This window comes from Helianthus annuus, chromosome 4 (assembly GCF_002127325.2).
Source record: "Helianthus annuus cultivar XRQ/B chromosome 4, HanXRQr2.0-SUNRISE, whole genome shotgun sequence".
Taxonomy (NCBI): domain Eukaryota; kingdom Viridiplantae; phylum Streptophyta; class Magnoliopsida; order Asterales; family Asteraceae; genus Helianthus; species Helianthus annuus.
This window is the reverse complement of record NC_035436.2, coordinates 58,848,645-58,872,048: the sequence shown is the minus strand read 5'-3', so window position 1 is coordinate 58,872,048 and position 23,404 is coordinate 58,848,645. Positions and strand designations below refer to the sequence as shown.

The following is a 23,404-nucleotide window of genomic DNA, read 5'->3' as shown; positions in this document are numbered from 1 at the left end:
AGCCAACATCTGAGGTTTCGGGTCTTTATATTGTTGAATCATCTGGGGATATCTTGGCTGTCTTTCTGTTCAGAACTAAAATTGTACATGACCCCAGGAAAGAAAGTCACTTGGAATTAGCTCATTTCTATTTGAATGTCTTTATGTTGTCCCGATACACACAATTTTGATCTGATTCTGAAATCTTCTCTGAAAAAAGTCGTGTACCTCCTCTGCTGCATCCAGATATATGCTGACCTGGAGGTGCTAGGCAACGACAGCTTCTGCTGCATCCAGATACATGCTGACCTAGCTGTACGTTGTCGCGCTATAGATCTAATACACCCGAAAGAGGCCCTATAGTGCCCAAAAGAAACCCCAAGAAACCTATATCAAATTGAGAAAAACTCATTTGATCTGTATATTATATCATCTCTGCAAAAGATCTATTCTGTTCTCTTCTCAACCTATTCCCAGTTAAGATTTCAGAAATCTGGATTGGACTTGTGAAATATGTGGTAGGGAAGATACTTGCATGATAGAGTGTGCTATTTATATTTCCGGGATTTGATTAGTATTTATTTGGGTGTTCATTGTTAAGAAAACAAAACATGATAAAACAGATTATATGCAGACCTAGACACAGTCAGGATATCTTAAAGGATGACATCAGTATACTCACCTGCTACGATGAATCTTTGTGCTTACCTTGATCGCGGGGGTATGCCTTGGAGTGGGACACACGGGTATAATAGTATAATATTACCTTAAGCATATCACGAAGTTGAAAAATTGAAAGTTGAGCGTTAAAGTTTAAGTGGACAAACATATTGGCAATCGCATAGACCAGTTTGATTAAGCTCGTACTGAAAAGTGTTCCTTAGTCAGCCTGAGAACGAATTTTGATCCCATTGCAATTGTAATTGTATATTATGGTAGTTGTTTATATTTTGAGTTTTTATTTGTTTTAAGTTCTTAAAATTAAAAAAAAAAATAAAAAAATAGAAAACTTCAAAAATCCAAAAATAGAGTTTTTATTTGTTTTTTTAATTAAAAAAAATATAACCGTTCTTGAAGATTTGACTGATCATCAAAAGTTAAAAGAATTTAAATTGTGAAATTTTATGTACCTAGTGTTCATGTGGTACTCTCCCTGTTGCATAAGAAATGTTTGCTTATGAGTTTGTGAGCATGTGCAGAACTTGATTTCAATCAAGAACAGGGGTTGATGAAGACTGAGATGCTGTTAGCTGCTGAAGAAGCCAAAAGCATCACAACAACAAGATGTACCTGAGTCAGAAGAACCGGACACGAGACGCCGTCTGACAGTGAAAGTACATTTGAAGAAGTACCGTGAACCTGCTTGAAAGACAAAGACTGAAGAAGAAAAGAGCTGCTGAGAATCCTCCTCTCACATTCTTTTTGACAAGATTTTCAAGAAAATGCTGATCGTGATCCTGATATGAAGCTAACCACAAAAGATAAAAAAAAAGACCCAGTGCTGAGAGTTCAGAAGTCAAGAACTTCCACAACATCTGCAGCTTAGAGACAACCATAGATTTCGTTGAAGACGTTGCTGAATTCAAGTCATGAAGACAATTTGATGGCATCAGTCTAGGGGGAGATTGTTAGGCCCTGAAGTGTGAGACTGACGCATCAAATTAATCCAACGGGCTATGGTTACGAACTGGGCTTTACCGGGTTAGTTAGTATTAGGTTTTGGACCTTTACAGGTCACTTGGGCTAAGCTTTAGGCCATGTGGGCCAAGCAAGCCCAAGGGGAGCCCATGTAGGGAAGTGGGCTTGCCTAGGTATATAAACAAGTTTACAACTTGTTTTAGGGTTGGATCTTGATAGTTACAATTTCTCTAGAGAGAGAGGCAGAGGATTCGATTGGTGGTGTGTCAACTTGTACCAGACGTTTTGCTTTCATAGTAATAGAACGTGTGCAAGTTGGAAAGTAATTCGGTACTGTGTTCTTCGTATTTTCAGTTTCTTGTGTTTAATCTTGAATCATCTTGTGATTGGATTCCGCACTCTCACAAGATTAGGTTTGATATCATTGAAAGATCCGGTTAAACGGGACTTACATTGCCAAAATATATATTTAGTATATATATTTTCATAACAACACTTGTGAATTTTTATGATTATTTTGTGAACTATACAAATATTATTTTTAGGGTAAAAATAATATTACCGAATGTTAACGATTCCAAAATAATACGAACGCCTTTACGATAAATATTTAAGTTACAACGGTATAGTTAATACCACCCGGCCTTTAAAACGTAACTTACGCATTTTAAGAAAATATTTATGAACGCGTATTTTGTCAAGGTATTATTTTGGGAAAATCATATGTATTAAAATATAATATTTTTGGGAAAAATATTTATATTTTGGAGTTAGAAATAAAATATATTTTAAGTGAGACTTAATAATATATTTCGAATTTTACGAACGCACATGTATTAAATCCCCCATCCTTGGGAAGGAAAATATTTACCAAATAATTACAAAGTGTAATTACGAAATAGTTGTCTAACTATTTCCCAAAACTTGAACCTTAAAGCACGGTCGTCCGTCTAATAGATTTAGTACGTGTAGGTCGTCGCTCAGCGGTTTGATCAGGAGATCTTCTTATTAGAGACGCACCACTGTGAGTTCATGTCCCCCTTTTCTCTTAACTGTTTTCAGTTTTCTAAACTGCGGGGGTGAAATACATGTTACTATATTTATGAGTACTTTATACATGGTATGGTTAGCGTAAGGAGGTTTACTACTTAGATCATGTGAGTGGGTAGGCGGAAACTTGAGGCCATTAATCCTCAGGGTAGGACCGAGGGACAGGAGCGGTAGATCTATCTGGGTGTAGCGAGCCCAGCCCCAGGCCCAGCATAACGGACCTCGGGGTGACTTTGTGCCCAACGCATAAATCCGCTAGGTTTGAGTCTTCCTACTTGCACTTCACACATATCAATGGCCTTGCAAACCATTGGTGATCTCTTTTTCCTTATTTGCTACATACCAGGATTTTATACATACAAAGGTTTTATTACTCACTTACACATGAACTCGCTCAACATTATTGTTGATTTTTCCAACTTACATGTATTTCAGGGAACTAAAGATCTGGCACAGTATGTTATGTTTTCCCGCTACATAGGAGTTACGAGGTCATCCGGGTTTAGGGGATGTGACTTTTTCTTGGGCTAGTCACAGTCCTTAAACTGCGTTTATATCATGTTGATGTTTGTGTCTGTTGAACAATGTTTTATGTTGTTAGATTGTAATTCCCGTTGCATGTGTCAACGTCTTCAGACAATGTTGGGTTACGTTTGTTTTAAAACTTAATCCTATGGATGATCTTGCATGGTTTTTATTTCATATAGCTTTGTTATGATTAAGCTATGGTATTAAGAAGTCACACCAAAATTAACCACGCTTCCACAAAGCCAGGGTGTGACAGCTTGGTATCAGAGCCCTGATCATAGCGAACTAGGATTCCTTCTCGAGTCTAGACTATGATCACTAGGGCTCTCACGAAAACATTTTTACACTGCATACCCCTTAAGTCTAGATCCAAAACGTTTTTATAAACAAATGTTGAGCACACTTTATTTATTATTTTTAGGCTTAGTCTGGGAGGCTGAGGCTCGGTCTGGGAGGCCGAGGCTCGGTCTGGGAGACCGAGGTAGTTGGCTAGTGGGACTAGGGAGTCAGTCTGAGAGGCTGGGAGAATTGGCTTGTGGCACTAGGGAGTCAGTCTGAGAGGCTGGGAGAATTGGCTAGTGGGACTAGGAAGAGCAGTCTGAGAGGCTGGGAAAATTGGCTAGTGGGACTAGGAAGAGCAGTCTGGGAGGCTGGGAGGCTAGTGGGACTAGGAAGATCAGTCTGGGAGGCTAGTGGGACTAGGAGAAGTATTTGATTGCTTAATTGGTGACTAATGTGTTTATCTGATTGTATGATTGATTATTTGTGCATATTTGTGTTTGTGTTATACAGACACCATGGACTCGTCAGGCACTGGTGATTCGGACACCACGGGCCCTAGGCCCATTGTATCAGACGACCTAGAGTCTTCGGAGCACGAGGTCCACACATCAGAAGTTACCAGCACAGATGAGGATGACTTCCAGCCCTTTGCGTTACCCGACGCTGTCGACGAGCCCGCTGATGGCCCTTTTGCTGGGGACCTACCGCTCGTAGAGATCCCTGCTCCCATACCTTTGGCCGTTTATCCTGCTTACGATATGCTCCTCGACGCTGACGCTGACGACGACGTCGATCTATTTGATGATAAGCCCCTAGAGGATGATGTTGAGGGCGAGGCCCTTCTAGCTGCTGGTGATCTTTTGTTGCTCGCAGATGTTCCCGCTGAGGAGTCACCTGCTCACTCACCGGTCCCAGACTCTTTCGAGTCTGTGGCCTCCGCACCATCACACACTCAGGATGCGCAGCACTTTTCTCACGATTCAGATCCTGATAGGGCATTCTCTGTTGCCCCTGCCCCGAGCTTTGCTTTCGATCACGATATTGAGGAGGATTCCAATCCTGTCTTTCCACCTGGGTTTGACCCAGACCAGGAGATCGAGTTTATACCACTGGATCAGCCTATGGAGGACCCGGTTGACCCAGTAGGCCCAGTTGATCCCATTGACCCTGCGTTTGATTTTGAGATGGCGTTCGATGACCCCGAGCCTGCCATGGCCCTCGAGCCGGTAGCGGCTCCAGACCCTGTGTTTGAGCATGACCCGATTCATGCTGGCGTACCCGTTATTGATCCTGTGATTGCTGATCTACCCATTGATGATCACCCTGGCGATGCTCCACTCCTGGAGGGCAATCATGTTGTTGCTGCTGATCAGGCTGATGCCCCTTCATCGCTGATGCACCTGTTGAACCTATTGTTGCTCCCCTACCTGATCCTGTTCCCCTGGAGCCCGAGCATGCACTATTCGCGAACCATATTGATCCCAGGTATGCGCACACCCAGAACGGGTGGATTGACGTTGATGATGAGCTCCCACCTGTTCCCCCTCATACCACCGATGCACGTCACATTGATTCCTCTTTTTCGTTCCCCCAGTTCACACCTCCAGCTCGACCTGGAGAGGGTTCCTCGGCTCATCCCTTTGGACATGTGCCGACATCTATCCCAGTTGTGCCACAGTTTTCTACTGCTATTCCCCCTGTTCCTCCATTCTCTGTGCCACCTTTCGATCCAGCCAGTGAGCCATTCCTTTGGACGTCACCGCCTATTATGCCGCCATCCGACCCCTACCATCCTTTCCATATGGGGTATTCTGTTGAGGACGTTCTGATGTCGTTTGTTGTCCAGCAGGAGGCACTCACACGGCGCATTCAGGAGCTCGAGAGAGCTCAGCCACCGCCGTGCCAGTGTTAGGGTCAGACCCACCCTGCTTCTTCGCAGCCCTCTCGACCATTACCACAGGACTCTGCTGCACGCCTTTTGGAACTGGAGCAGCAGATGGCGTCCTGGTTGCGTTCCCAGAGAGCCATGGAGGAGGACTGGCTCCATTTGCGACGTTTTTTTTATTCCAATTTTCCCCCCTCCTCCACCGCCATCAGTGTAGGGCATCTTTAGTACAGCATGGGTGGACGTTGGTGAGAAGACGGCGATTGCTCTGACTGCACAGCTACTTTTTGGAGACTGCATTCTGATTCTGACTTTTGTTGATCATGTATATGAGATGTATTGACACTGATTTGATATTCTTTTGGACTGGGGTGATGTAGCCCTTAGTCGATGATGATGTGTGACACTATTATGTACTTGTACACTTTACCATGTGGTCTCGATTTATGGCAATGCAATCGCAGTATTCTCATCATATCAGATTGTTTTGATTGATTATTTATGTTTTATGACATGGGATGTTGTGTGATTGATATGATTGTAACATGGGATGTTATGTGATTGGTGTGTGTTTATAACATGAGATGTTATGTACTATTACTATCATTATATACGTACGCTTTACTATGGCCTGACCCACGTGAACTCATCTTTTAGAAGATGCCGCCGAGACGTCAAACGCCGATGCCTACCAATGAGGCAGAGCTTCAGCAAGTCATCGCTGCTGCCATCGCACAGTACGCCGCCTCTCTAGGAGGGACTAGTGGAAGTAATTCTGGCAATACTGGCAACAACAATCCACCTCATGGTAATACTAAGTCATTAAGACATACCATGACCTAATTGGATATCTCTAGCAAAGATGCTAATGCCATTCATGTTGTAACGTATGTGCAGAGTGCACCTACAAGCAGTTTTTAGACTGCAAGCCTGTCAACTTTGATGGCACCGGAGGTGCTGTCGCTTTTGTTCGTTGGGCCGAGAAGACAGACTCAGTTCTCCGCATGAGCAAGTGTGCACCAGACCAGCAAGTCACCTACATTTCTGGGCTATTCTTGGATGGAGCCCTGTCCTGGTGGAATTTGCAAGTGCAGACTCTTGGAGAAGCCGCAGCCTACGCAATGACATGGACCGAACTGAAAGAGCTTATGCGTAAAAAGTATTGCTCTCGCGCTGAAATCCAAAGGTTGGAAACTGAATTCTGGCATTTGAAGATGGAAGGTCCGAAGATCGCAGAGTACGTTCAGATGTTTCACGACTTATCGCATGTGGTACCTTATATGGTCACTCCAGAATTCAAGCGGATTGAGCGCTTCATTTGGGGATTAGCTCCTCAAATCATAAGTATGGTGACCTCATCCAAGCCTGCAACAATCACTGAGGCAATTGATCTGAGCGTGGCTCTCACTGAGGAGGCTATCCGCCTAAACAAGTTCGATGATGTCGAGACTAAGAAGAAGGAGACTCACGTCGAGTCATCCGGAGGTAACAAACGGAAGTTCTCGAACTTCAAACAAGGCACTAGTGGGGTTGTTAAGAAAGGAGAGCCAAGCGCGCCAGCTCAGGTTACAGCTGGTAGTGGAAAGAAAGGAAAGGGATACATGGGCACCCAGCCCAAGTGCAACACCTGCCAGCGTCACCATTCTGGCCGGTGTGGTTTGAAAGTATGTGAAGCATGTGGGAAACCTGACCACTCGAAGGATTCTTGTCGGGCCACTGTTGGCCAGGGAGGCCAAGGAGGATTTGGAAACAGCAACAATAACCGGGGTGGAAATGGAAATCGCCCACAAGGAAACAATGGAGGTAACGGGAATCGAGGCAACAATGTGAATCAAGCGGCAATGGAGGTAACGGGAATCGAGGCAACAATGTGAATCAAGCGGGCGCTGTGAATCGTAACCAAAGGAATAATCAAGCTGGAAATGGAGGTGGAAACGGGCAAAGACGTGGATGCTTTAACTGTGGTGATATTGGGCATTATAAGAGAAACTGCCCAGAATTGAATCAAGCCCGTGGAAGAGTTTTCAATATCGAAGCGAGGGAAGCGCGCTAGGATCCCAATGTCGTTACTGGTACGTTCCCTGTAAACCAACGCTATGCATCCGTTTTATTTGATACTGGTGCCGATTATAGCTTCGTATCGTTAGAATTTAAGAATATGCTTGGGTTAGCCGCTAGTAAGTTAGATATTCCGTACTCAATCGAATTGGCAAAAGGAAAGTTAGTAGAAGCCAATGAAGTTGTCAGAAGTTGTGTAATCGAATTGGGAGAGCGTGAGTTTGCTCTGGATCTACTACCAGTTCAGTTGGGAAGCTTCGACGTGGTGGTAGGAATGGATTGGTTATCAGGCAACAAGGCTGAGATAGTTTGTCACGAAAAGGTCGTTCGTATCCCAACCGAAGATGGTGAAACAATTGTGGTTCATGGAGAGAAGCGTGATACGCCGTTAAGAATTATCAGCTGCCTGAAAGCGCGAAAGTGTTTACAGAAGGGATGTGCTGCCTTCCTGGCACACATCATGGATAAGAAAGCTGCTGAGCCAAAAATTGAAGACATCCCTGTTGTGAGGGAATATCCAGAAGTCTTCCCAGAGGACTTGCCTGGATTGCTGCCTCAGAGGCAAGTGGAGTTTCGCATCGACTTAGTTCCAGGCGCCGCGCCTGTGGCTAAGGCACCTTATCGACTTGCCCCGTCTGAGATGCAGGAATTGTCGACACAACTTCAAGAGTTGTTAAACAAAGGATTTATCCGACCAAGCTTCTCGCCTTGGGGAGCTCCGGTCCGGTTTGTCAAGAAGAAGGACGGTAGTTTCCGTATGTGTATTGACTACCGGGAATTAAACAAGCTAACGATCAAGAATAGATACCCTCTGCCAAGAATCGATGATTTATTTAACCAACTCCAAGGTTCAAGCTTTTATTCAAAGATCGATCTTCGATCTGGATACCATCAGCTAAGGATACAAGAGGAAAGTATCCCTAAGACAGCCTTCAGAACTCGTTATGGACACTATGAGTTCCTAGTTATGCCGTTTGGGTTGACAAACGCACTTGCAGTCTCTATGGATTTGATGAATAGAGTTTGCAAGCCGTACTTGGATAAGTTCGTGATTGTGTTCATCGACGACATTTTGATTTATTCAAAGACAAAGGCTGAGCACGAACAGCATCTAAGAACTATTTTGGAGCTGCTGAAGAAAGAGCAGTTGTATGCCAAATTCTCTAAGTGTGAGTTTTGGCTACGTGAAGTCCAATTCCTTGGATACGTGGTAAATGGAGACGGAGTTCATGTGGATCCCGCCAAGATTGAAGCGATCAAGAATTGAGAAACGCCAAAGACGCCAACCGAGATTCGGCAATTCTTGGGTTTGGCGGGCTACTATCGAAGGTTCATTGAGGATTTTTCAAAGATCGCTCAACCATTGGGGAATCAAACAGGAAGAAGCGTTCCAGATATTGAAAGATAAGCTCTGCAATGCGCCAATCTTAGCTCTACCGGAAGGTACAGATGATTTCGTGGTATACTGTGACGCCTCACGTCAAGGATTGGGTTGCGTGTTGATGCAACGCCAAAAGGTTATTGCTTACGCGTCATGCCAACTGAAAGTGCACGAAAAGAATTATACCACACATGATTTGGAACTTGGAGCAGTGGTATTTGCATTATAGATCTGGATACACTACCTATATGGCACAAAATGTACAATCTTCACAGATCATAAAAGCCTGCAACACATATTCAACCAGAAGGAGTTGAATATGAGGCAGAGACGATGGGTCGAGTTGTTGAATGATTACGACTGCGAGATAAAGTATCACCCAGGGAAGGCGAATGTGGTCGCCGACGCCTGACGTGATGTCGCGGTCACAATCAGATTTAATCCCCAAACAACTGTAGTTAGTGGTAGTAGGGTATCGAACTCAGGGAGTATGTGGAAGATGTGTCGATTATATAGCTTTGTACTTAACTAATTATTAGACTAAATTGCAGAAAATTAAAATTCAAGAGTTTGGATTGTTGTTTTAGAAAACTAAATTAAAAACTAATTCAAATCAAAGTTGGTTGTAAAACAATTAGGAGAGAACAATGATCACCTTAGGTTTCAGTTTCTTTAAACAATTGTGTGTAATTCCACTAGAAAGAGTTACATAGACATAACTCGTGTATATATGATTGAAGTGATAAAAGGGAACAAAGTACTCGGATTAGATGAACGCGAGGTTGTTTCCCGCTGACCTATTAATCAATAACCAACCCTAACCCTTCCCGTGATATCTCGGTTGCCAACGGCACCAAGAACGTACGATTAAGACTAGAAATTGCAATATTGATTAACAAACTACAAACAATCAAACATACACCATGACATTCAAGCAACGCAAGTTGTCATTCTAGAAATGCAGAAATTAAACACACAAAAGTTCAAGAAACATTCACTTAAGATGATCACCGAAGAGTTTAGCCGGACATGGCTCGGTGAATCATCATCATAATCGAACTATTGTTCATACGAATCAAGAAAACAAACCGAATGATAGAAATTGTTCACAAACCAAGCCACAAGCCAAAAATCGCCCCTATGCTGTCCTAGAACCGTCCAATGATGAGAGATGGTGAAAAGTCACTCAAAAACCAACTTAAAAACGGCAGTTACACATTTTGCTCGCAGACTCCACCGTAAATTACGGCTCCACCGTAATTTACGGTGGACATTAATCTTTTACGGCGCGAACAACCTGTGTTACGGTGGAGGAGAAAATGAAAACCAGGTCTACCGTAAATTACGGTAGAACCGTAATTTACGGTGGTCAGCTGCTTTAACTTCTTTGTTATGTCTCTTGATCCATGCTCGACCCGTTCTTCACCAAATCATCCAAAGCTGCATTTACTCCATCTTTTAGCTCCTAAGCTGCACCTGAAACATAAGCACCGTAGTTATCTAATTCAAGATAATTACACGATTAAGTGGAGGATTATTTCGTCCTTTAACATGCTTAAGGGTTGTCCAAAGGACCACCCGTCACATCCCCACACTTAACCGTTGCTTGTCCCAAGCAACTCATCAACATGATTTCAAAACAAGTGATCAAATCAAACCAAGCAAAGCATGCAATTTCTTTACCAACCCCTTTTTAACACCCAAGCAATGCACCCCTCTCAAATTCTCTCCTCTCGGCTACAAGTGAAAACTAGCAAAGATAAGCTAGACACACACTAGGCAAACGGGTGGTTGCACAGTCATAAGCTTGTACCTGAATCGATCATTCTCCTAAAATGGGTCAAACATGAATGCAAATCAAAGGGACTTCAAGATTGTAACGTGGCTAGGTGTATAGGTAGGAAATGGAATATATATGAGTAGCGAAAATTCGACCCGGTCTTTTTATTACAAACACAAAAACCAACTAACAAATACGCACTACTATATACAAGACAATTAAGCCCCTTTTTTTTCTTTTTCTCATTCCTTTTCTTTTTTTTTCTTCTTTTTTTTTTCAATCAGCCATACGATAACACATTAACCATAACTACTTCAAACTCACAAAACTACTAATTCTATCACTAACACTATAAGACCGAGTCAAATTTGGGTAAATTTTCAAGTAAGTAGCTAGGGGAAACAAATGATAAGCTTTAAGGGCACAAAATGGGCAACTAAATGACCAAACCCCCGCCCCTCTCACTACCATGCTCATATATATAACTTATGAGGTCCAACCCCCCAAATCCCACACTCGCTCACACCAACGACGAGGCTACCTAATGCCCTTATCCTTTCTACATTCATGTTTAACTAAGGATTCAAATCGCATTCAAGCACAAGTTCTAACGCATCCCCACCCGTAGCCACTCTCATCAAAGACAATTATTTATGTACAAGTGTGGCTACAACTCTCACCAAGAACGAAAAAGGTATCAAGGGTTGCCGGTGCATCAACTTGGGGTTAAGTTAGGGCGTTCAAAATCTCACATCATTTCGCTTGGCTCAAAATTTTTCAAAAACCTCAAAATTTCCCCCCATCCCCACACTTGGGATACATTGACCCCAATGTATGGTTTTGGGAGGCTTTGATCACTAAACTCAATCACCATCAACAAAAGCTTGTTTTCTCAAACCCCAAATTTCTTTTTGTATTTTTCTTTTTATATTTTTTTTATGTTTTTCTTTTTTTTTTTAAACACGACACCACCAACAAACACCAACTCAACAATCAACCACATGATCAAACACCACCCATCCTCCCAACCATAACCAACATAAAATCAACAAATATGTACAAACTATACACAAGAGAGAATACCACCTGATCAATAGTAGCGCGGTCCCGGAGGTCCAAAGATGGATGACATCATATCATTCCACTCTCCAAATCCGAATGCGCCGCTGCTACTCCCCGCTTGTTGTTGTGCTCCCTCCTGTTGCCTTGGCTCAAGCCATTGAGAATGGTGAAGTGGTGGAGTCGGATATGAAATGCTACCATCATAAGGCGGCAACGAGGCATAATCCACATGTTGTGGATCTTCAACAACCGGCCTTCCGGCATGCCAATCTGCATGCATCCGCCTCATTTGATCATCATGATATCTATTATTAGCATCCACCTCTCGAGAGTATGCGTGGGTACGGTTCCATGACTCATTGCGATCGAAGCTATGTTTTAACGACCGCTCTATGCTTGCACTATTCCTCGTGTTTTGATCATACAACGTCCTCTCCGGCCCCGACCATGTATCAAAAATAGATGCCGGCGGACGTTGACTTTCGATCACCTCTTGCATTGAACCACTATAAGCCCACCCCGGCTCATAAGGTTGTTGCGCATAGTCGTAGAACATACCACCGTGACCTCCACCAAAACCCCCTAAACCAACATTTGCACCACCATGCGGCTCGTCCGCATAATCCTCGTCCCCGCTCGGAACCATTTCTACATCACTCTCCGGCTCATCCGGCTCTCCCGGTAACAACTCTCTTGCATTCAACTTTAATGCCCTCCACCTTTGACCTTCAGATTTCAACTTATGATAACGTTCCGACTGAGTGTACGTCCAAACATTCCCCAACCTATCCAATGTAAACGGCTGGTGCCTTTTCGTCAAACCTCGGTCTTCGGATGTTAACGCTTTCTGTTGTTTCATCAAACCCGTAATTATGCGACAGTACGGGACGATGTCTCTTCCATATTTGTTCCGACATATCCATAAGTGGTGCATGATAAGGTAGCGTATCGGGAAGCGTGGGGACCCATGCATCAACGAATAAAGAACGGGTATTTCTGGATACCTTACCTGTTCTTTGTCTCCCCTTCTTGGAATGACATTGAGAAGGCAGATTGTATGCAGTAATTTAGCTTCAATCTTCAAGTTCTTCCGGTATAGAATACCACTGTATCTACCGGGCAAAAACAATGCTGCCAACATGTCATTCCACCTAACATGCTTTTCTGGTTTAAGCAATAAGTCATCAAGTGTGGGCACCATGTATTCCCTAGATGGAAGACTGTCATACTTTCCAAGCTTCTTCAGTGTATCATACGACATCTCCACCGGTACCCCATGTACCATCCCGATCAACTTCATTTGTGATGGCTTGTTGAAATTGTGACATTTTAGCGTTGCCATCCACTCTTGTATCTCCGTCATGAACAGATTACTCTTGTCTTTGTCAAAGCATTTAAGCGCCCCTTCCCAACCTAAAGCGCGAAACTTAGCAAACACCCCGAACTGACCAAATTGGGGCTCATCAACTTCTTTCTCACAAATAAACGCGGCTGCCTTGTTTTTCAACTTGTTCATACAATCATTGTAAAGTGTTGGCTGCCAAATCTCGGGTTGATCATCCAAAGACCCCGAGTTCCATACCGGCTTTTCACTCGGGTTCAACGCCATCTCTTCTTCTTCTTCTTCACTTTCGCTTTCACTAACCCTACCCAGATATTGCCTCTTCTTTGATGGTTGCTCCTTTTGTTTTCCCTTGCCTTTTGATGAAGATGAGCTTGATCCCGCTTGTTCCTTTGTCTTTGCCATTTCCTACACACATGAGGCAAACAACAAAAGCAAACACCAAATTAAACCCTCTCTTCAAAATCCTCCCCACACTTGCTTGTTATCATGGTTGTAGATGTTAGTGAACCAAAAGTATATAAAGAATTTTTCAAAAATTGGGCATGGTGTCTCTACAATGTAGAATATCCCAAAAGTTCACTACTTTAACCACAAATCCTACATCTACAACCATCAACCATGTTCCATAATCAATTCATAATCATATCTTAACAACAAGCAAGTGGGCAAGAACACATAACCTAAATCACCTTACTTTTCACAATGTAGCACCAAAATATAACAAAATAAGCATTCATACCTTGTTTAAAGATGGAAGAGTGCTTGTGAAACCAAAAACCCCAAAACCCCCAAATTATCTCAAACTAGGGTTTCGAATTTCGACCCCAAAATTGTGTTTTCTCTGAAATCTCTCCTCACAATCACAAAGCTTGTGAAAAATTAGTCAAGATAGACCAAGATTCCACTTGATTTGGACAAAAATTGAAGGTTTTATGAGAGATGGAAGGTTTGGGAAGCTATGGAGGTTGTGGGTCTTGAGAGAAGAAAGATGGTGATGGAAAAGTGAAAAGTGAATGGGTGGATGGGGTTGATTCACGTGACCAGGGTTTGTTTGTATTAGATTTTATTATTATTTTTTTTTAATAGAAAAGCGGAACCCCAAACGACTGATAGGAATTTTCTGCGTACCATAATTTACGGTCTCACCGTAAATTACGGTGAGACCTGAACATCAAAACTGCACCGTAAGTCAGTAGACTTACACCGTAAACCCCCATCAAATTCACCTTCCACCGTAAATTACGGTATTACCGTAATTTACTATACCGTAATTTACGGTACACACTGAACTTCAATTTTTCATCGTAAGTCAGTAGACTTACACCGTAAACCCCCATCAATTTCCACTTCCACCGTAAATTACGGTATTACCGTAATATACGGTAAACACTGAACCTCAACTTTTCATCGTAACTCAGGAGGATTACACCGTAAAGCTCACAACTTTTGAACACCCACCGTAAATTACGGCTGTACCGTAATTTACGGTACTCACTGGGCATCACTTCTTTGATAAAAATTGAGGTTTTATGTGAACAATTTTTTTAGATTTTTTAAATTTTTTCGATTTTTTTTTTATGTTTTTTAATTTTTCAAAAACTTGTAAAAATTACCCTACCCCCTCAAAAATCCCGTGTTGTCCTCAACACAATATAAGAGAAATTCGTGACCCGAACATCCCCACACTTGTTTCGAACACGGACTTTGAAGAACTATGGCAATTGTGCAAATATACAAAACAAGACAAAACAAAACTACTATGTACACTACCACCAAACCTGGGCCTCTCATGGTTGTTCCTCCTCGACCGGGCGTAAGATGTAGCCCGCTTTGTCAAGCTCCAAGTTGTTGATGTCATTTCCTTCCAAGTACGGCTTCAAGCGGTGACCGTTCACCGTTTTTTGTTTCAACGTTTGCTCATCTTGGATGTCCACATCACCAAATCGCCCAACTCTTCGAATAACATACGGACCCATCCATTTGCTTTTAAGCTTGCCCGCGAACATTTTCAATCGTGAGTTGTACAACCAAACTTTCTGCCCCACTTCGAACGTTTTCTTGCGCAATTTCGCATCATGCACTTTCTTTAGCTTATCCTTATAAGCCGATGCACATTCGTACGCCTCATCTCGAATCTCTTCTATCTCGCTCAATTGTAACTTCCTCAACTTACCCGCCTCGTCGTAATCCGCGTTGACTGTCTTGATCGCCCGATGCGCCAACTCCATTGGCAAGTGACAACCCTTACCATACACCATCCGGTAAGGTGTTGTGCCAATCGGAGTCTTGTAGGCCGTACGGTACGCCCACAAAGCATCATCCAACTTGCTCGACCAATCCTTTCTATCCGTTCTTACCGTCTTCATGAGGATCTCCTTGATCTGACGGTTGGACACTTCGACTTGTCCACTCGTTTGCGGATGGTAAGGTGTGGCGACTCGGTGGTTCACGCTATACCTCTTCAATAATTTTCCGAAATTGAAGTTCTTGAAATGTGAACCACCATCACTGATAATAACCCGCGGGATTCCAAAGCGAGAGAAGATGTTGGATTGAACAAATTTACAAACAATCGAATGGTCGTTCGTTCGTGTTGCAATAGCCTCAATCCACTTCGAGACATAGTCCACCGCCACCAGAATATAAAGGAAGCCATTCGAATTCGGAAACGGACCCATAAAATCTATTCCCCATACATCAAATATCTCTACAACCAAGATTGGTTGTAGTGGCATCTCATCCCTCTTCGATATGCTACCCATCTTCTGGCAGTTTATACAATTCTGGGCGAACTCAATTGCATCTTTAAAAATAGTGGGCCAATAAAACCCACAAGATAGTACCCGATAGCCGGTTTTATGCCCACTAAAATGACCCCCGCAAGCGGACGAATGGGCATGAGTTAAGATTTCCAACACTTCCGTCTCGGGCACACACCTCCGTATAACTTGATCCGGTCCGATCTTGAAGAGATCCGGCTCATCCCAAATGTATTGCCTCACTTGGACCATAAATTGTTGACGACGCTTTTTGGTCCAATGAGTTGGAATGGCACCCGTGGCTAAATAGTTGACGTAATGAGCGTACCACGGTGCAACGAAAGTGGAAACGGCTAAGAGTTGCTCATCGGGGAAACTTTCATTGATTTCACTTACATCGTCGGTCCCTTCCACCGGAATCCGAGACAAATGATCCGCTACTACATTCTCGCTTCCCTTCTTGTCTCGGATCTCTAAATCAAACTCTTGTAATAATAAGACCCATCGAATCAATCGCGGCTTTGCATCCTTTTTCTCCATTAAATACCGAACCGCACTATGATCCGAATAAACCACTACCTTGCTTCCCCAAATATACGAGCGAAACTTATCCAAAGCATACACCACCGCTAGTAATTCCTTCTCGGTTGTGGTGTAGTTAAGTTGTGCTTCGGATAAAGTTTTGCTTGCATAGTAAATAACCACCGGTTTCTTGTCAACCCGTTGACCCAAAATTGCACCAATAGTGGTGTCGCTTGCATCACACATTATCTCGAACGGCTTTGACCAATCGGGTGGTTGCAAGATAGGCGCCTTGACCAAGTGTTCCTTCAAAACAGTGAAAGCTCGCATACACTCGTTAGTAAAATCAAACGGGACATCTTTTAATAACAAATTGCATAAGGGTTTGGTGATAACACTAAAACCCTTAATAAAGCGTCGATAAAAACCCGCGTGTCCCAAGAATGACCTTACACCCTTAACATTTTTAGGAGGTGGCAAAGATGATATTACCCGTATCTTTTCCTTATCCACCTCCATCCCCCTTTCCGAAATCACGTGCCCCAACACAATGCCCTCTTGCACCATGAAATGACTTTTCTCCCAACTTAGCACTAAATTTTTCTCAACGCATCTTTTCAAAACCTTTTGCAATTCGTTGAGACAAGCATCAAAAGTAGTGCCAAAAATGGAGAAATCATCCATAAATACTTCGAGCGACTCTCCAACCATGTCCGAGAAAATACTCATCATACATCGTTGAAAAGTTGCCGGAGCATTACACAAACCAAATGGCATTCGCCTAAAGGCAAAGGTGCCATATGGACATGTGAAGGTGGTCTTGTGTTGGTCATCTGGGTGTATGGCGATTTGGTTATAACCCGAATACCCATCTAAGAAGCAATAATATTTTTGACCCGACAATTTTTCAATAATTTGGTCAATAAAAGGTAGCGGGAAATGGTCCTTAGAAGTGGCGGCATTCAATTTCCGGTAGTCAATACACACCCGCCACCCGGTAACCGGTCGGGTGGCAATTTGTTCACCACTTTCATCCTTGACTACTTGAATGCCGGCCTTCTTAGGCACAACTTGGGTGGGACTCACCCAAGCGCTATCCGAAATCGGATAGATGATTCCCGCATCCAACCATTTAATTACCTCCTTTTTTACTACCTCCCTTAGGTTCGGGTTCAACCGCCTTTGAGCTTCTCGTGTCGGTTTGGCATCTTCGGTTGTGATAATTTTATGCATGACGATGGATGGACTAATTCCTTTGAGGTCGGCAATCGTCCATCCAATAGCACCCTTGTTCGCTTTTAACACCTCCATCAACGCTTGCTCTTGTGCCAACTCCAAATTAGAGGCAATAATGACCGGTAAAGTGTCATTATCCCCTAAAAATACGTACTTCAAATGGCTAGGCAAGTCCTTGAGCTCCAACTTTGGTGGTTCCTCCAATGATGGTTTTGTACCCGAATCGATCTCCACCGGTAAACCCTCGAATTGATGGGTCCATGGTGGTCTACCTTCGTTCATTGCCATAGCATCTTGTGCTTCCTCTTCAACCCGTAGTGCATAAGCATGTACCTGTTCAGAAAAGTCACACAGGCAAATATCCAAACCATCCTCCTCATACTCATGCGGGTTGCATCCATCTACTATGTCTGCCATGAAACACTCATCAACACCGTTAGCATTAGAATTGTTAGTAAAAACATTCAAACGCATTTTTCGATTTCCAAACGCCATATCAACTGTACCAAATCTACAATCAATAATAGCATGTGCGGTGCTTAAAAATGGCCGACCGAAAATTATATTTTGTTGTTGTTTAGGGTCCGCCGATGAGTAATCCAAAACTAAGAAGTCCACCGGGTAATAAAACTCATCAATTTTTACAATAACATTTTGAACCATACCCCGAGGCAACTTATGAGACAAATCAGCCAAAACAACCGTCGTCTCCACCCTTGCTAATGGACCAAAGTCATATTGGTCGTATAAGCCCCCGGTAAAATGCTAACTCCGGCTCCGAGATCTAGCAACGCCTTAGCCATTTGAAAATTACCCACTTGTACATTAATCAATGGCGTGCCCGGATCTTGGAGCTTAGGAGGAAGCTCCCCATTCAACACCGCACTCACTTGCCCGGTCAAATCCACCCGCTTAGGCACTTTCTTTTTGTTTTGCCTTTTTTGTGTACATAATTCTTTTAAGAATTTTGCATAAGCGGGGACTTGTTTTATTGCATCGAGGAGTGGGAGATTTATTTTTACTTGTTTGAACATATCCCACATCTCCTCTTTTTGAGGACCTCTCGACACAATAAAATTTTTCTTTCCCGGGTCAAGTAGGGCCGATGGAAATGGAACTTGACTCGGTTCACCCTCAACTTTTTCATTCTTTTCACTTTCACCCAAACCCGGTTTTTTAACAATTGTTTCTTTTGGTTTAACCGGTGAAAGTTCATCATCACTTTCAATTCCCGTGATATCCTCAACCACCCCCTCAACCAATTCGGGTGACAAATTGGCTTTAAATTCTTTCCCACTTCTTAGAACACTAACATGATTAATGTTAACATTACCTCGTGACGAACCATGTGAAGGGTTTACCTTAGTGTTGCTTGGAAGTTGACCCTTTCCTTTCTTCAATTCCGCCACATCGGTTGCTAATTGACCCATTTGGGTTGTTAGTGATTGGATGCTTTTATCACGAACCTCATCTTTTTGCATTCGCACTTCATCAAGTTGGTTCCGTTTTTGCATCTCCATTTGCATGCTCTTTAGCATCTCCATCACCTCGTTTCCACCCGAAAGCCCCCCTTGTTCTTGACCCGTTTGGTATTGCTTTTGATAACCTTGGTTATTTCCGCCTCGGTACCCACCTTGGTTATTGTAAGATGGCCGTGAACCAAAATTACCTTGGCTACCTTGAAAATTTGGGTTCGCTTGATTTGAAGGGTTCCCATATCTAAAGTTCGGATGGTTCCTCAATCCGGGGTGGTAGGTATTAGAATTCATGCTGTTGTAGTTCCTACCACCTCCTCCTTGACCTTGAACCGCATGGACTTCCTCATATTGCCCTTCCAACATCCCTTGGCAATTTTCAGCCGCATGACCTATCTCATTACACAAAGCACAAACATTATACATTTGGTTAGTGGTTTGAACATTACCATCATCTATGGCGTGCACTTGCGGTCGGGTGGTGGTCGGTCGGGCTCTTCTCGAGGCTTGAGCTTTTCTCTTTGATGTAGTTGCCATGCTTTCCAAGAACTCCCAATCTTCATTCTCATACTTTGTTCCAAAAGTCCCACCGGTGATAGACATCAAATCGCGTGCGTCTTCGGCACTCAACCCCTCATGAAAGGCATTCATTAACTCCCACAATTCGATTCCATGGTGAGGGCAATTCTTTATCATCATATTGAATCGTTCGAACGCTTCATGGAACATCTCACCATGTTGTTGTTGGAAGCTCCTCAACCCCTTTCTAGCATCATTAGTCTTTTGGGCGGTATAGAATTCGTCTAAGAAAGTTTGTTGCATTTCCCCCCAAGTGTAAATAGATGCCGAAGGCAAAGTGTAGAACCACTTCTTTGCCTTATCCTCCAAAGAAAACTGAAATAAGACCAACTTGACTTCATCGGCCGAAAAACCTTGACTCCCAAAAGTGTTGCAAATTGAGTCATAGGCCTCTAGATGGAAATACGGTTCTCCGTTGCTAACCCTTTGTACTTCGGTAAACTTTGCAACGAGTTTGTTCTTACTTCAAAAGTTCTCCCTTGGTTGTTGTGAGGGATAACCACCGGTGAAGGGTTTTGAGTAATGATTGGCCTGAAATGTGCCTCTATTCCCCTTGCTTGTTCCCTAAGATGCCTTCTTGGAACACCCAATCGACCCCTTGGACGAATAGGACCCATTGGTCTTGGTATAGGCCCTTGTGGTGCAATTGGTTGTTGGGGCATCGGTGGGTATTGAATCGGCCTTTGAAATTGTGGTTGTACATGTTGTGGCCGAACTTGTTGCAATGGAATAGGTTGTTGTATTGGTGGCCCTTGTGGTCTTGGCCGAATGTGTTGTGGTATAATTTGTTGTTGTGGCATTCCACCAACACTTGCCATCCCTTGAGATTGACTTTGCAAATACCCAAACTCCCCTTGATCACCATAACCTCCATAACTGTACCCATCATCTTCATAACCCTCATAATCTTCAAATCCCTCATCATAACCATCTCCTTGAATTCCCGAGGTCTGCCCAAATGGGATGGTCGAATACTGAAAGCCCGATTGTTGTTGTTGTGGTCTAAAAGATGAAGTAGTATGCACGATAGTTGAATTAGGTGCAATTGTGAAGGTGGATGATGAGTGACCCGTAGTTGGGGGAAAGAAGTGAGATAATGGTGGGATTGTGGTGGATGGATCGTAGGTGATGGTAGGCTCAGTTTGAGTGGTGATTGGTTGGGTGACATTGGATGGTGTAAATTCAGCGGTGGTATTAGGTAATGTAGTGTTTGGTGATGGTTGGGTGGAAGTAGGTATAAAGGATGAAGATGATTGACTGGTTGTAGGTGGAATTTGAGAATCAGCCATTATGTTTCTCGGTGTAATGGGTGAAGTGGGTGAACCAATGATTTTGTTTTCTCGCACTAAAACTCGGTTTTGTCGTAGCGTTCTTTCAATTTCCGGATCAAACGATAGCGGTGATGACCTGTGAGAGCCTCTAGTATGCATACACCTGAAGTACCTGCACACTAAACACAACCAACGTAAACCCGAAAATAACAAACAAAACTATTAAACTAACACACGTTGCGCACTACTCCCCGGCAACGGCGCCAAAATTTGACGTGATGTCGCGGTCACAATCAAATTTAATCCCCAAACAACTGTAGTTAGTGGTAGTAGGGTATCGAACTCAGGGAGTATGTGGAAGATGTGTCGATTATATAGCTTTGTACTTAACTAATTATTAGACTAAATTGCAGAAAATTAAAATTCAAGAGTTTGGATTGTTGTTTTAGAAAACTAAATTAAAAACTAATTCAAATCAAAGTTGGTTGTAAAACAATTAGGAGAGAACAATGATCACCTTAGGTTTCAGTTTCTTTAAACAATTGTGTGTAATTCCACTAGAAAGAGTTACATAGACATAACTCGTGTATATATGATTGAAGTGATAAAAGGGAACAAAGTACTCGGATTAGATGAACGCGAGGTTGTTTCCCGATGACCTATTAATCAATAACCAACCCTAACCCTTCCCGTGATATCTCGGTTGCCAACGGCACCAAGAACGTACGATTAAGACTAGAAATTGCAATATTGATTAACAAACTACAAACAATCAAACATACACCATGACATTCAAGCAACGCAAGTTGTCATTCTAGAAATGCAGAAATTAAACACACAAAAGTTCAAGAAACATTCACCTAAGATGATCACCGAAGAGTTTAGCCGGACATGGCTCGGTGAATCATCATCATAATCTAACTATTGTTCATACGAATCAAGAAAACAAACCGAATGATAGAAATTGTTCACAAACCAAGCCACAAGCCAAAAATCGCCCCTATGCTTTCCTAGAACCAACCAATGATGAGAGATGGTGAAAAGTCACTCAAAAAGCAACTTAAAAACGGCAGTTACACATTTTGCTCGCAGACTCCACCGTAAATTACGGCTCCACCGTAATTTACGGTGGACATTAATCTTTTACGGCGCGAACAACCTGTGTTACGGTGGAGGAGAAAATGAAAACCAGGTCTACCGTAAATTACGGTAGAACCGTAATTTACGGTGGTCAGCTGCTTTAACTTCTTTGTTATGTCTCTTGATCCATGCTCGACCCGTTCTTCACCAAATCATCCAAAGCTGCATTTACTCCATCTTTTAGCTCCTAAGCTGCACCTGAAACATAAGCACCGTAGTTATCTAATTCAAGATAACTACACGATTACGTGGAGGATTATTTCGTCCTTTAATATGCTTAGGGGTTGTCCAAAGGACCACCCGTCAACGCCCTAAGCCGAAAAGAAAGGATCAAGCCCATAAGGGTTAGGGCTTTGGAGATGATTATTCAAACCGATCTTTCCTTGCGCATTCGTGCCGCGCAGAAAGAAGCTCTTAAGGAAAGAAACCTTGAAGAAGAATATCTCCGTGGGATGGAGAAGCAATTGGTGCCAAACGAGGAAGGAACGTTATGTTTTGAGAAAAGGATTTGGATTCCTCTGTTTGGAGGATTGAGGAAAGTTATTTTTGATGAGGCACACAAATCACGGTACTCTATCCATCCAGGAGCGGATAAGATGTACCAAGATCTTAAAGATTATTATTGGTGGCCTAGGATGAAAGGCGATGTTGCTATTTATGTAAGCAAGTGTTTAACGTGCGCTAAAGAGAAAGCGGAATACTAGAAGCCTTCAGGACTTCTGCAACAACCAGAAATTCCCAAGTGGAAATGGGAACAAATCTCCATGGATTTTATTACAAAGTTGCCAAGAACGGCAAGAGGTCATGACACTATTTGGGTAATAGTGGACCGATTAACGAAGTCCGTGCACTTCTTACCTATCAGAGAGAAGGATAATACGAGCAAGTTGGCTGAAATTTACATGAGAGAAATCGTTACGCGCCATGGAGTACCTCTCTCGGTCATCTCGGATAGAGACAGAAGGTTCGTATCAAGGATTTGGCAATCCTTCCAAGAAGCTTTTGGCTCACAATTGAATCTGAGCACTACATTTCACCCACAGACCAACGGACAAAGCGAACGGACGATTCAGACTTTGGAAGATATGCTGAGAGCATGTGTTATGGATTTGGGCGGTAGCTGGGATAAACATTTGCCATTGGTCGAATTTTCGTATAACAACAGCTACCACACCAGTATTGGTGCCGCGCCATTTGAAGCTCTATATGGCCGCAAGTGCAGATCACCGCTTTGTTGGTCTGATGCAGGTGATAGGCAATTGGTTGGTCCGGATATGGTCCAGGAAACCACAGACAAGATCGCACAGATCCGAGATCGCATCAAGACGGCTCGTGATCGTCAGAAATGTTATGCGGATCGAAGAAGGAAACCTCTAGAATTTGAGGTAGGCGATATGGTTTTGTTGAAGGTATCACCCTGGAAGGGTGTGGCAC

At 43.1% G+C, this 23,404-nt stretch overlaps 1 non-coding gene across 1 annotated transcript; it reads left to right on the top strand.

The window, feature by feature from the left end:
• The first annotated feature begins 19,647 nt into the window (after positions 1 to 19,647).
• LOC118491854 lies at positions 19,648 to 19,753 on the top strand. Its single transcript, XR_004892299.1, has one exon. It is a non-coding gene; the product is annotated as a small nucleolar RNA R71 (small nucleolar RNA).
• The last annotated feature ends 3,651 nt before the right edge of the window (positions 19,754 to 23,404 follow it).